Below are 14,403 nucleotides of genomic sequence, written 5' to 3' on the forward strand. Positions count from 1 at the left end.
CCAACTCTCTCCAGACCCTGCGAGTGCCAGTGCGCTTGTGGATAGATTCCAATCCCCGCACCTCTCCCTCCAGCTCTTCCCTCTTCTCCCTCCTAAGCTTGGAGTATGTGGCCGCTAAAGCAATGAAGTCCCCCCTTACCGCCAGTTTCAGTGCCTGCCAAACTGACGCTATCGCCGTTTCTCCAATGGGATTCTCAGCAAAGTAATGTGTGATAGTGTCCCTAATCTGTCCCACTACAGAATCAGCGTGGAGCATGGAGTCGCGCAGTCGCCAGCCAGCTGTGGGAGGGCGCGTGCAGCTAAGGGTAAACAGGACCGTGAGGGGCGCATGGTCTGAGAGGGAGCGAGGGGCAATATCCGCGTCGTGTAGGTGGGGTAGCAGTGCAGAGGAAGCCAGAAAGTGGTCCAAGCGCGCATATGTCTGATGTGCAGCCGAGCAATATGTGTGGTCGCACTCTTGGGGGTGTTGTAGCCGCCATGCGTCATGCAAACCGCCATCTACCAACCACTGCTTCCCCTCTGTCAACCAGGTCCCCGAGTTGTGCAGTGTATTTTCTGACCTGTCGAGGGTCCCGTCCATTACAAGATTAAAGTCCCCTCCCACTAGGAGAAAACCATTGGGGCAAGCAAGAACCTGGGCTAGGGCTGCACGCAGGAAGGGCTCCTGCTGTGTATTAGGCACGTACATGGAGCCAATAGTGAAGGTCGCATACCCCCATTGCACCCGCACCGCCAAAAATCTCCCCCATATGTCTACCAGGTGGGTCAAGATTCTACAACGTGTCAGCTGGTTGGAGGAAGATGGCGGCGGGTTGACGCAGGCCGTGAGAGCTCCGTCCCTGATCTGAAGGTATCTGGCCACACCGGAGTACTTGCGCTTTTCCAGCAAGTCACATGAATGATAACTATGCGGTGAGCAAATGAGGCTTATTGTTCCTCTCTCAAAAAACACTTTCTTACCCGTACCTTGTGTCTTTTGCATCTTTGGGGGTTTCACGGAGCAAGCCGACCTGAGCTGAGTGGAGCGGCGTGCACTAGGACCCGGAGGCTCAATGGGTGTGGACGCTCTGCTGAACGTCAGACGCAGCGAGTCTGGAGGTCGAAGGGATCGAGATGCGCGGAGAGAGGTCGGTATAGTGAACCGATCGAGTGTTTGGCGCAGGATTCAGACAGCAGCGGCAGTGAGCGGGTATCGGTATCAGTATCGGTATCGTTCTTGGGGCAGAGAGATGGGAGGAGAGCTCTCAGGTGCATGCAGTGTGTCTTCTGTGTGTAGAGAGGTTGGGGAGAGTCGCTGTGTTGCACTTGGGGGCTGTTTAGGCTACAGGCACTGATACAGGTCTTCTGCGACGCGTCCATAGATCTTAAAGGGATGGACATTGATATTGATGTAAATACCAAGGCTATTCAGAACCCCTTACTAACTTTGAAAGAAACTCTACCCACAACAAGGAACCCAAGGGTGGAAGGGACAAATTAGAGTTTAAGGAGACGCTAAGAGTATCAGAAGCTGTGGTTGCAGCTCCTACAATTACAAGGAGCAGATATCTCCTTCGCTCCCTACCTGAGAGGGAATTACCACATTCCTCTTCGAATGGCTCGTTACCTGTCCCTTTGACTCCGCAGCAAAAAAAAGAGAAAGGAGGGAGAAAAGTAAAATTGAAGAGGTGAAAAAACAAAAACAAAATTGTGTGACACTAAAACCCGTTCCCTCCCTAAAATCATATTTTAAAATAATGGAGAAAACGGTTTCCAGTTTGGATATAGCCAGTAAGCAGGCAACGCCACAAACTGAATCTCAGGTGTCTATTATTGCCCCTGCGCCCGGCTCCTGCTGTTTCGCGATTTCTCAAAATAAGTATGCTCCCGTGCTTTCTGAGCCTGAGACTGATTTGGGAGATTGTTTGTCTAGCACTGATTTACAGGACCAAAGCAGCGAAAATTCCACTTTCGCTGAGCCCCCACCGGGTACCACCCTTCAAGTAGCAGTCAGTCTTGTTGCCAATCCTTCATCTGAGGTAGCTGACCCCTCAGGGGGAATAGCCAAATACTGGATTTTCAACTGCAACAAGTGCAGAAAGAGGGAGGGGGGAATATGGAGAGTTTATTCACATCCCTACGGGAAGATCTTCTAGCGAAGCTACTCCTCAAAATCGAAATATCTGAACAAAATCAGAAAGAAATCGCTGAGAAGTGCACTAGTCTTGAAAGCAAACTAGACGATATTTGCACAAGAACAGAAGTTTTAGAAGGGGAGGTAGCAGTCCTTACGAGAGTCTCGCAAGCACACTCAAAAACGATATCTGAATTGAAAGCTCAGAAATAGACTTTGCAGCAGGATATGGAACAGTTGGAGATACATGCCAGACGTAACAATCTGAAGTTTTTGAAAGTTCCTGAAGGAGTTGAAAATGGAGATGTAAAGGCCTTGGTCTGTAAGTTGTTGAGAGAAGGAGTCCTGAAGGACAGACCCGATATCAATCTCGAGAATGAAATACAGCGGGCACATAGAGATCCCTTTCGACGCCATCCTGATAGAAATGCACCCAGGAAAATCTTAGTAAATTTTCTCTCATACTCAGTAAAATAACTGATATTAGGGAGGGCTCTCATCTATCCCTCACTTCAGATCGACTCCTCTAAATACTTAATTTGCTCTGATGTTGGTAGAGTGACAGCGTAGAGGCAGTGGGAGTTGGGGTCCAGGATGCAGGAATTAAGAGGGTTAGGGGCACAGGTCATGATGAAGTTTCCGGCCTCATTGCGGGTGGTATGGAATAACAAAACGTACTATTTTACGTCACCTCAGGAAGTCGATAGCTTTATTATCAATTTGAAAGATGCTCAGCGATAAATATAGATCATAATTAATTTTATGAGAAGAGTAGATATCACAGCACGGCCTTAATTATTTGGAGCACAGTAATTATAAATACATTTACAAAAACATAGGTGTGTAAATAAAAATATAAAAAAATATAATAAAAAAAACTAACATAAGTGGTACCTATTCATAAAGAGTAAAATATACATAAATAAAGGGGGAAAATAAAATAAAAAGGAAAATGTATATGTATATATATAAATTAAGAACATAAAAGATTAAATGGGTGTAGGTACTTTATTTCACATAGCTGATATAATTGAGGCCAAAATCCAGGTGAGGGGTAGGGCCCTCAAATGGCGATACAATCGCAAAAGGTAATAAGGGGGGTTTCCTTAAGAGGGGAGGAGGGAGTGGGTGGGGGGTTGGGGTGCTATAGAGAAAAAAGTTTCCTCATATATCTAGAAAAGATGAGATAGACATGATACAACCCTTAAATAGAGTAAATATTGGAGCCAAATTAGCAATTGGATACCTTTTCTTTAATGATAAATATGGAAATGGTGAATAAAATAAAAATAATAAGTTGGAATGTCAACGGATTGAGGGAGAGTAGAAAACTTAATAGAATCTGCAAATTTCTGAATAAGTCTGGGGCCCATATTTTTCTTCTGGAAGAAACTCACCTTGAACAGCAGGAATGTAAGGCAGCCTTTCAAAATCAAAAGTGGATACAGGATCTCCTCTGTTCTCAACAGAGGGGTAGCTCCAGAGGAGTAGCTATAATTATTAGAACTAATAGTGGGATAAGAGTCGAGAAATACGAAACCGACTATACAGGTAAATGGTTGACTGCATCTCTAGCCATAAAAAATACAAAGTTGACATGTGCAATCTATTATGGACCAAATCAGGACTCTCCAGAGGCGCTGAAAAGCCTAAAAACTAGTTTTTTTTAATTGAATGCTCCTATTATCTTAGGTGGTGATTTTAATCTGGTATTTGATCTAAGCTTAGACCGTACTTCTAGGGTTGCTTCGCCCCCATTACATAAATCTAAAAGAGAGCTTAGAAGTACGATGAGGGATTATAACCTATTGGATGTTTGGAGAGTTAAGAACCAGAATAACAGAGATTACTCTTTTTACAGCCATAGACACAGACATCACTCACGCATTGATTTCTTCCTCATTGACCAAGGTCTACTTTCTGAGATTGTGTCTACCTCCTATATTCCGGCAATATTATCTGACCATTCTATGGTAGAATTAACAGTCACATTTCCACAAGGTTTTCAAGTCAGACGGTGGACTTTGGATAGATCCTTATTATTATAGGAGGGGGTAAAAAATGATTTGCTGAAGTGTATGGCGGAGTATTTTGAGTTTAACAGGGCCACAGCATCTGATCAAATAGTGTGGGAAGCTTTTAAGTCTTATCTTAGGGGTACATTTACAACTATAATGATACAGAGAAATAAAATCAGGAAGAAGACAGATGATGACTCTTTACTTAAAATAAAACAAAAAGAGCAACAGCTGCAGAAAGCCTCTCTGGAACAGCAGACTAATTTGATTTCCATACAGAAAGAGCTGGAGAGCGTAAAAGCTAAATATCAGGCGAATTTGGACAAAATCATTAAAGATAGGTGGGATGCAAGCAGACTGCAGAATTTCTCCTATGGAGAAAAATGTGGTCGAATATTGGCTTGGAAGGCTAGATCTGATCGTGTTAGAAACCAGATAACCAGATTAAGGATACAGAGCTCTGGAGACACATCATTTGATAATGATGAGATTTTGGAAGAAGTCAAAACATATATGCAGAATCTATACATGGGGAATAACGATAAAACATCAACCGAAGGTGCACCTCAGTGGTTAGAGGGGTTAAGCCTTCCACATCTAACGGAGGTGGATAGCTTGGTTTTGGGCTCTATGATCAAAGAGGGGGAGGTCTACGACCAGTTGAAAAGAATGGCCAGGGGAAAAGCAGCCGGCCCAGACGGGCTTCCAGTAGAAGTTTACCAAATAGGATCTGATATCGTAGTCCCCATTCTGACATCTTTATTTAATAAAATACATCAGGAAGGAGAGCCTATCCCTCTGACCTGGTTAGAGGCCACAGTTACGTTAGTTCTGAAGTCAAATAAGGACCCCCTGATCGTTGAGTCCTACAGGCCAATCTCGCTGCTAAACACAGACTATAAGATCTTTGCAGGTGTTTTGGCAGCGAGATTGGCCATAGTTATTAAGTATGTGGTGCATGAGGATCAGTGGGGTTTCATGCCTGGCAGGCAGCTAAATGAGCTGATGTTCCAGGCTATTGCAGCAATAGACTTTGCTACAGAGGAAAAAATCCCTCTACCTATCATAGCAATTGACGCCGCTAAGGCCTTTGACCAGGTTAGCTGGCTGTACTTGTGGGAAGCCTTGGCAAAATTTGGTATACCAACTAACTTTATAGCATCCGTAAAAGCATTGCATTTTCACACCAAGGCCAAGTTTTTTGTGAACAATCTACTTACAGACTGGGTCCAAATAACACGTGGCACTAGGCAGGGTTGTCCCCTCTCTCCTCTATTGTTTAATTTATATATAGAGCCCTTAGTTATTCAATTAAGATCGGATGTTTTAATTAAGCCTTTCCGCATAAATGAACTAGAATTAAAATTTGCCTTATATGCGGATGATCTTTTAATGTATACCTCCAATCCTGAGACATCAATACACCGACTATTCCATCAGGCAGAAGCCTTTGGAGAGTCCTCAGGATATAGAATCAATAAAGAAAAAACAGAGGTCATGCAGTGGAACCACGAGGATCAACTCCCGAGACGAAGCCCCGGAGGAGATATTTGGGAATACATCTGGTTCAAAACATCTCTGAGACATCCAAAACAAATTTGGATAGAGTCTATAAGGACATCTGTGGACTCTTGCATCGTTGGTCGGGACTGCCACTAAACACCTTCGGGAGGGTCAACCTAATAAAGATGGTTATTTTGCCAAAGGTCACCTTTCTTTTCAATTCAATACCCTTGTCATTCAATCCTAAAGATATTGCTAAATTACAGGGAAGAATAGGATCTTTCATTTGGAACTCTAAATCGCCCAGAATCCCAAAATAAAACTGAGAAGAAAACTGAAAACAGGAGGATTCGCCATGCCAGACATTCTTCACTACTGTCATTCTTTTCATTTTAAACATTTTAGAACAATGGCCGATAAGGCAGATACATTCTGCTTGGGTCGGTTATTTCAGGCACTACTACATGGTATTCCTCTAGGGCACGAATCTTTCTTATTTAAATTTGGAGACCCCAGATTCTATAAAAAGGTCAGATTAAAGATTTTAGATACGGCACTGAGAAATTGGGTGTTTGTTAGAAAAAAATTGGGTATCCCGTATTATACACCTCAGGCTCCTATATGGGATTCCCCTGGAACACCTGAATGCCTCAGAGACCGACTGTCGCTTCCCCTTAAAACAGCTGGTATCATGCAGTGGCAGGATCTTCTTGATAACTCGCAGCTATTGAGGTGGGATTCACTCTTTAGGCTGACAAATGGAACTCTCACCAGGTTCAAATATTATCAGTTATCTAGCTGGTGGTCTACTATATCTTGGGATCTAACAACTAACCCTAAGTTTGACGTGGTAAAGAAGAAGTAGAGATGGAAAAAAGAGATTTCCTTTTGGTATGAGGCATTAAAGAAAGATAAAGTCACAGAACTCGAACTTAATAAGCTGTGGGGAGGAGTGGAAATATTGCAATATGATAATCTACCAGCTCTATGGGAAGACTCTTTTAAATTGCTAAACACAGTGGTGAAATCAGCCCCTTTAAAACAAAATCATCTGTTCACTCTGTATAGAGCATATATATCTTCGAAAGAACTGGTTAAGATTACGAACCTTGAATACTGTTGCCCACGTTGCAAGGCTTCTACAGCAGACGACTTGCACATGTTTGTAGAGTGTCCAGAATTGTTGTCCTTCTGGTCTAAAATCGAAGAATTCATAACAGAAGTTTTGGACATACATTTTGTCATTTCCCCAAAGATAATTCTCTTTGGCTTAGGAGTAGACTACCAGCTCAATGATATAAAGACCAAATTTGTATTTTATGAAATGATTTTAGCTAGGCGGGAAATTTGCAAGGCCTGGAAATCAGAGAATGCTCCCACCTTTTTTGACTGTCTGAAATACATTATACATATTAGTGAGTCTGACATGGCATGCGATAGCTCTAGTCAAGATAAGATCTGGGCGGCCGTGGTGGCTTGGCGGAAAAGATGAGAGTATTCCTATGATTTCACCTGGGTACTGTTGGTGCTTGGTCTCCAACCCAATTAAGTGCCTTCCAGTTTAAGGGTATGGAGTGGACATAGCAAACAGCAAAGCCTAGAGGGGTGTTCTCTATCCTCTCCTATCCTGGATTAAATCCTCGAGGCCGGTACATCGCAATATGGAGAGGAGGAGATACCCTATCTGGAATACCCATTATTGATATATGAGGAATACAAATAAAAATAAAAATTAAAAAAAGATTCTACAACGTGTCCGGGCACTGAAGAGGAGGGCAACTCCGTTCTTCTTCGCCGGGCCCGAGGACCATAGCTGTAGGGGAAACCGCCTGTTGCGCATTCTACGCTCGTCCTTCTGTAGGAGATGCGTCTCCTGCAGGAGGCATACATCCTCCCCAGCTTGTTCAAGGAGCGATAGGACTGCGGAGCGTTTCACTGGGTTGTTGAGCTCCCGAACATTGAGGCTCACCACTTTCAGCTCCCTAGCCATCCCAGGCCAACAAGATCAGCAGCTAATGCGGCCCACGTAGAGTCCGAAGCGCCCGGCTTCTCCCGCCTCGCCACCCAGCGAGGCCTCGGAGCAGAGCACCGTCAAATCGGCCGATGGGCGGCAGAAAAACACCGGGCAGCAGCCCCCGGCCTCCCGGATCACGCCAATGCGAATTCCTGGCGTGGATGGGCACCGCAAGGACCCGCTGTACAAGGCTAGTATATGCTTGGCGCCGGAGGGACCAAAAACGCGTCCTACTCCGCCGCCATCTTGGCCACGCCCCCTTTTTTGTTTTTTTAAAAGTGGGAAAAAGGTACTGCCTTTAGATAGGGCCAATCTGCCCACCGGGGGAGGGCAGAAACTGGCCACAAGCACAAATAAAAATTAAGGGGCGATCCTTGCCTAAGGGATCACCCAATACACTATAAAAACAAATCCCTGGCTCTAGTAGGGTTTCTTACCACCCCCCTCCCGGGACAGAAAGGCCGAAATAACAAGCTGATCTGCCCCCAGTGGGGGGGGGCAGAAAAACATACAAAAATTATGCCCCTTGGTAGCGACCCTTGCCAGAAGGGTAGCTTCTATTTACAAAACAAAATCAAAAAAAATCCCATAATCTGGTGAGGGGGGCAGATGGGCCTTAAAACGGGCCGATCCGCTACCGTAAAGAGAAATGGGGGCAGAACACAGTTACAATAAAATAATTAGGGGGTGATCCTTGCCTAAGGGATCGCCTGATGCCCTATTAAAACAAATCACTGGCTCTAGAGGGATTTTCTGACCCCCCTCCAGAGAAAAAGGCCAAAAAACTGACCTATCTATCATGGGGGGAGTGCAAAAAAAACCACATAAATTATGCCCCAAGGAAGTGACCCTTGCCCAAGGGGTTGCTTCAATTGCCAATTAATAAAAAATCGCTGGATCTAGAGATTTTTTATCCCCGGTAGCAGATGGGTCTTAAAAATGGGCCAATCCTTCCCTAAGGGATCGTCCCCATGCCCCAAAAAAATAAATCTCTTGCTCCATAGGGTTTTCTGCCTCCTCCCACCTTGGGACAGAATGGCCAAAAAAACGGCCAATCGTTCCCCCGGGGGGCGGGGGGGGTTCAGAAAATAGATACAAATAAATTCCCCCCATTGGAAGCGGACCTTGCCCAAGGGGTCACTTCCATTTCAACAAAAAAATAATCCCGGCTCCCTAGTGGGGGCATTCCTGCTGCACGATTGTAATGCCATGTGCGATCATGCAGCAGGAATGCCCTCTCCCTCAATGCACATGGAAACCACCCACGGGAGCAGGAAACAACTAAGTGCTCTCTGCGATGCCTTTAAGCAAATGGCTTCCGGGGCTTCTTGATGACATTGGCGCACGCTATGCGTGCAGACATCATGGGAATTCCAGGGGGGGCGGTTGGGAAGGGACAGCGAAAACTCTTCCGCTGCCTTCCTGGTTTGTTGGGGGTAGATGGGCTGCCCATGGGGGGATCACCAGTGCTTCCCCGATGGGTGGGTACCATGATGAAACCATTCAGTCATTAGCACATGCCCACCAGAGTTCATGACAGAACTATTCCCTCATGAGCACGGAAGGGGTTAAAAGACACAAATGTACAATCTATCCATAAGAAAGTATGTTTTCCTTACTAGACAGTACCCTTGCACCTCCGGAAAAAAGTCACCAAACCAAAATAGTTCTTCATCCATAAATGGCTGCCTTCTAGTAGTACCATAAATTAATTATTTTAGGCCCTTTCATAAAAGTGTTACATTTGTCTCTGGAGATAGTTGCAAGGCATATGTGAGAACCTGCATGTGTCAATGTTTACAGCACCATCACTGGATTAACATTTCTGAATGTAGGCTTTCACTGAATTATGTTGGTAATCTGTACCAATACCCTGCAGTTGCAATCCCAATACAAAGGATTTTTACTTATTTTGCTTACCAGATGATTGGAAAAGAACCACAGCTTTGAAATCTTTTTTCAGATATAGGTCGGCCAGTTTAATATATATTTGACCAGCCATTTACAAAGAATTTCCCAAGGATTGTCCAAAAGCTAAAATTATCCATCTTTTCTAATACAAACTGACTGATCGCAAGCGAAAAATGGAACTTTGATAAAAGCTATGATAATATCCTGCTAGATATACAAATCAATAATTAGTTTGCGACTGGTTTACGTTTTAGAGGTATGATACACAACACATCACAAACTGATTCATAGATTATTTATTTGAAGAAAAGCGTCACAAAAAGTACACTGACCTGGTGCTGTTTATATTTAACATGCACATTTTTTGGAATACAAAGCAGTGTTTAGGGCTCCACTGCAGGGCATTGAGGAAACTGCATAAATATCCCGTATGTGCTTACTTGACTAGCAGCACTGCAGATTCCAAGTAATATAATGTAATAGTAGGCAGATCCCTATGGAGCTCCAATATTCTGCCTCTTTGCCATCATACTACTCTGCAGAAAGCACTGAAGTTGGCATTGCTTGGTAGATGCAATACAGCTGTCAATACCATAAACCAGGGTCTCTCTCATCCATTCTAACACATGCCTTTAAGAGTAAAAAGACTACTGTGAGCCTCATATGACTAAGGGAAAAGACTTCTGAGGCTGGTTGCTGGTAAAGAAAAATGCTGGAATGGGGCTTGCTTGGAAAAAGGGGAATGGAAGGTATTTGGAGCAAGGGAACTACCATACACAGGGGTGTGGAATTTTTAATAAAATATCTTCTTGTCCATTTGGCAAGTTGCTTCATAAATGTACTTGTCCTGTAACAAAATCCACTTGTCCTGTTTGTGCCATGTAGTGCAGTGACAAATTGTAGCAGCAATCTCATTATATGAGCTCTGATATAGCCAGGGCTCATACCATAGTAGGGTTTGAATACCCTTATGTTGCCAAGTTTCTGCAGATCTACATACTGGGGGATGAAGGTAGTGGTAAGCAATAGTTCCAGGGTTGGAATGCCCTTTTATGTCTGTACAAATCTCACTTGCTTGTTTTAACAAACTTGCATGTTTTTAGAAACTCTTCTTTAATCTTTTCCCATACTGAGAAAGGTTGGAAATTTACTCCTGATAATGGCAGATGTAAAACTTCTTCCAGGGTTGGTGGAAAAAAGTGGTTAGAGAGAAAGCAAACTTGCAAACACTCAGATTTTCGCATTAGAAAATCTACACATTCATATTTGCTCATGCTAAAATGCAGTTCACAGATATTTTCTAGGAGTATTATTTCTTGAGCTAGTTCTGTAAATGTTTGTGAATTCACAAACGCCATGTATCTGTACTGCATATATCATGGGTGCACTTTTGAGACTTTCTTTAATAATTGGCCCCATAGGTCTGGAGTTAACTATGACCTTTTGTGTTTATTACAATTCTGTCTCTCTTTCGATCGGCTGGCTTCATTTTAACAGCATTCTGCTCTTTCACAAGGAGCCTATCAGCACACAATGTGGTTTTGTTCAGTACCAGGAACTACTGTGGCAATCTGTGCTTTTTGAGACTGAATTTATTTTTGCTTTTTCCAATGTTTCCAATAATGGTGAGGGTCCAGCATCTTCCTTACTAATAAGGTTTTACAAAAAACTTAGCAAAACAATTTACACATTGACAAAATCAAAAAGCGGAACCAATTTCAGACCTATTGGCTTTGCTGATGCTTGTTTATTTTGTTTCCCATAATCTTATTGAAACTGGTTACACTGATTTTCAATCAAGAATATTTTGGGAAATACTAACATACATCAACACATTTAACTAAAATGATGCTGCAAACAAATTGTACCTAAAATTTTGCAGCAGTTTAGCTAAATGTTTTTTTTCCTTTTTGGATTTTTTTGTGACATTTTCTTTTTAAACCAAAGAATCATCCATTTTGCTTTCAAGCTTCTCCAAATATTTGCATCTAATCAAAGAGCATTCTAGGAGCATTATAAATAGCCTCATATTGCAGAACTTTAAAAACGTGTGCACACAATTTTACACTGGAACCACTGTCAGTAGTGCTGCCTGAGCTTACAACATTTACTTAGAGCTCACCCGAATAATAAAGGCCTTGCATAAATACAAGTCTGAACAAGTTTAACACATGGACACAAACATTATCTTAACTGCAGGCAGTGCCCTTCCCAGATTCATAACGTGTTACTGTAAACTGGCAGCCAAAGGGTTTGAGCTGTAGGGAGTTGGGTCTATTTTTCCCAAGGACAAAATATTCATGAAAACCTGTTGCCCTTGACCTCAAACAATGTGTCCAGGGCATCCAGCTATAGGAATTCCACAACCCTGCATACATCTGCACCATATGCAAACAACAAGCAGCTTAAGGCAACAGGAGCAAAGACAGATTTGGAGGCTGTAGACAGTGTGGCAAATGCCACAGTAATGCTTGGATAACAAAGCACTATATGTCGACCACATGTAACTTCAACATAACACAACATAATGTGTATTTGTGAGGCGCACGTTCACTTAAAGTTATCTTGGTGCTGAATAACAGATGTTTTTGCTATCCAACTCAATAGTACTTATTTTATCATCCTCAGTAGGTTGAATGTTTGAGTGGTCCCGCTGCTCCTATGTATTGTCTTAGCTACACAACAGCCTCCTGTTTGCTCAGTAGCAGCTGGCGAATATGCAAATTAATGAAACTTAAAAACCCGCTGGGAACCTGGCCATATGAAGTGACTATCCCTTTCAATTGAAGAAAAAACACTACAAACCAACGTTCATGCAGCAGCATTGAGGAACATGCAAAACCTCCCTTACCCTGTCTGAGCACTGAACCATGGTGCTCAGATCAATCACAACGCTGCATTGCTGCGTTGTGATTGGCTCAGGGGAGCCCGGGAGCCGGGTGCTTCCTGCTGCCAGGATTGCAGAAAAAAGGAAGCTGAACAAGACAGAGGAAAGGCGGCGACCGGCAAATAGGTAAGTGGTATTTCTTTTTATTATTTCTTCCATTCCCTGCCGCTACCCCAACCCTCCACTGCCGTTCCCTGTCCAGCTACTACTGTAAATACACTATAGGAATCATATGCCTACAACTGCCTTCTACAGTAGTCTCCTTCTATGTCAAGTGATACCAAAAATATTACACTAGGCTCAACTCAACTCTATGCCCCCCCCCCATCCTTTAACCATTTCAAAGGTTGTTTGTGCAAATCATCAAAGCATTGGAGTACAGGACCACTGCACCTTCTTGGGTCTTTCCACATATCCTTTATGAACAGTGAGGACCAGGGTATCACAAAAATGTCCTTTCAAGACCTCAGTCCAACTCAGGTCAGGACCTCTCCTCCGGTCCCCATACCCTCCTTCCTATCTTTTTTCTACTAACCTACTGTGTTTTTTGTCACTTTCTCTCTTCCTCTTAAACCCCACTCACTATCCTCCTGTCCATTGTATTGAATCACACCCACTGATACTACTCACTATTCTTTACACTATTCCTCTCGCATTTCTACTTAAACCTTTGTGTTTCCCAAACCCTACCAGCAGCACCCCCTATGATCTTTTCCCCGACCCCTCAAATCTCTTGCACTGCATGCAATCTCTCATGCTCATCATAGTAATCCCTCTAACCATTTCCTTTGAGTTTCTTCTTCCTGCCTTTCATTATCTATCTCTCTCTGTAATCTCCCTCACTTCTCACCTTTTATTTTCCCCCAGCTCTTACCATTTACAGAAGAATTGTTTAACTGATCGATGGAAAGGAATGTGTTTAGGAGGCTAGCTTAGTATATGGTGTACACCCATTGGTGAAACATTGTGCACTGAGGCCAGGCAGTATTAGTGATAGTAGTAGTGGTCCCTGATATCAGAGGTCTCAAGGGGTAGCTGTGGAGAGCATCTAAGGCTTATTCAGGAAGGTGTAAAGCGGGTACATTATCACACAGTCAGTCAACAAAGCTTAAACACAAAAAAAACACACCTGTTATAGAAAAAGCTGCTGTATTTATTAAGCACAACACTAAGAAGTACTTTGGTATATCTCCTACCCAGCAATATCAATACACATAGAAATAAACTTCTAAACATGTAAGTAAAGCATAGAAAACACACAGACCCCTGTGGAGGTGGGGGGGGGCCAAACCATATACAAAGAAAATTGAATGCAAGGTGAGTACCAAACCAGGTCTTATACCCAAGGATGATGAAGCCATATGAAGCACAGAACCACCAAAGGTCAGTAGCTAGATACCTCCAGGTGCAGAGGCGTTATGCCTGGTCAAATGTCCATAGGCTAACAGAGGGAAAGGGTTGGTTGGTAATTTATGGATTCAGGACCCTTCCCAAAGGACCCAAGGACACCAGTTGGATCAAGGAAGGTTAGAGACCCAGCCCACCCATAGATACCTAGGGAACCAGGATATCTACATCATGGAGCCCAAGTGCATAGGTGCGAAGTGGTGTCGGAACCGCCCGTTGATGTCAATGGAGGTTCTTGGAAGTCCGGCGGGTACAGTGTCTCATGGACCAGGTCGGTGGAAGCAAACCATAGATTCTGGACGAGAAGTCCCTGAAACCAGAGGGGACAAAGCCAAACTACCCGGAGGTGTCCAGGAGGAGCAGGAGCATGATTTCACCCCTTGTCAGAGGTGATTGCTTTAGCATGCTGTTAGTGATGTAGCAGCAGTGGAGTCCAGGCGACGATGCTGGAGCACAGGAACCATCCACAACTTAAGTGTGAGCACCATGACATCAGGAAACCACTTTATCTGGTAGTAGTAGATAACAACATCACAGCTGTCAGGATATC

Source organism: Lissotriton vulgaris, chromosome 2_1 (genome assembly GCF_964263255.1).
Source record: "Lissotriton vulgaris chromosome 2_1, aLisVul1.2, whole genome shotgun sequence".
Taxonomy (NCBI): Eukaryota; Metazoa; Chordata; class Amphibia; order Caudata; family Salamandridae; genus Lissotriton; species Lissotriton vulgaris.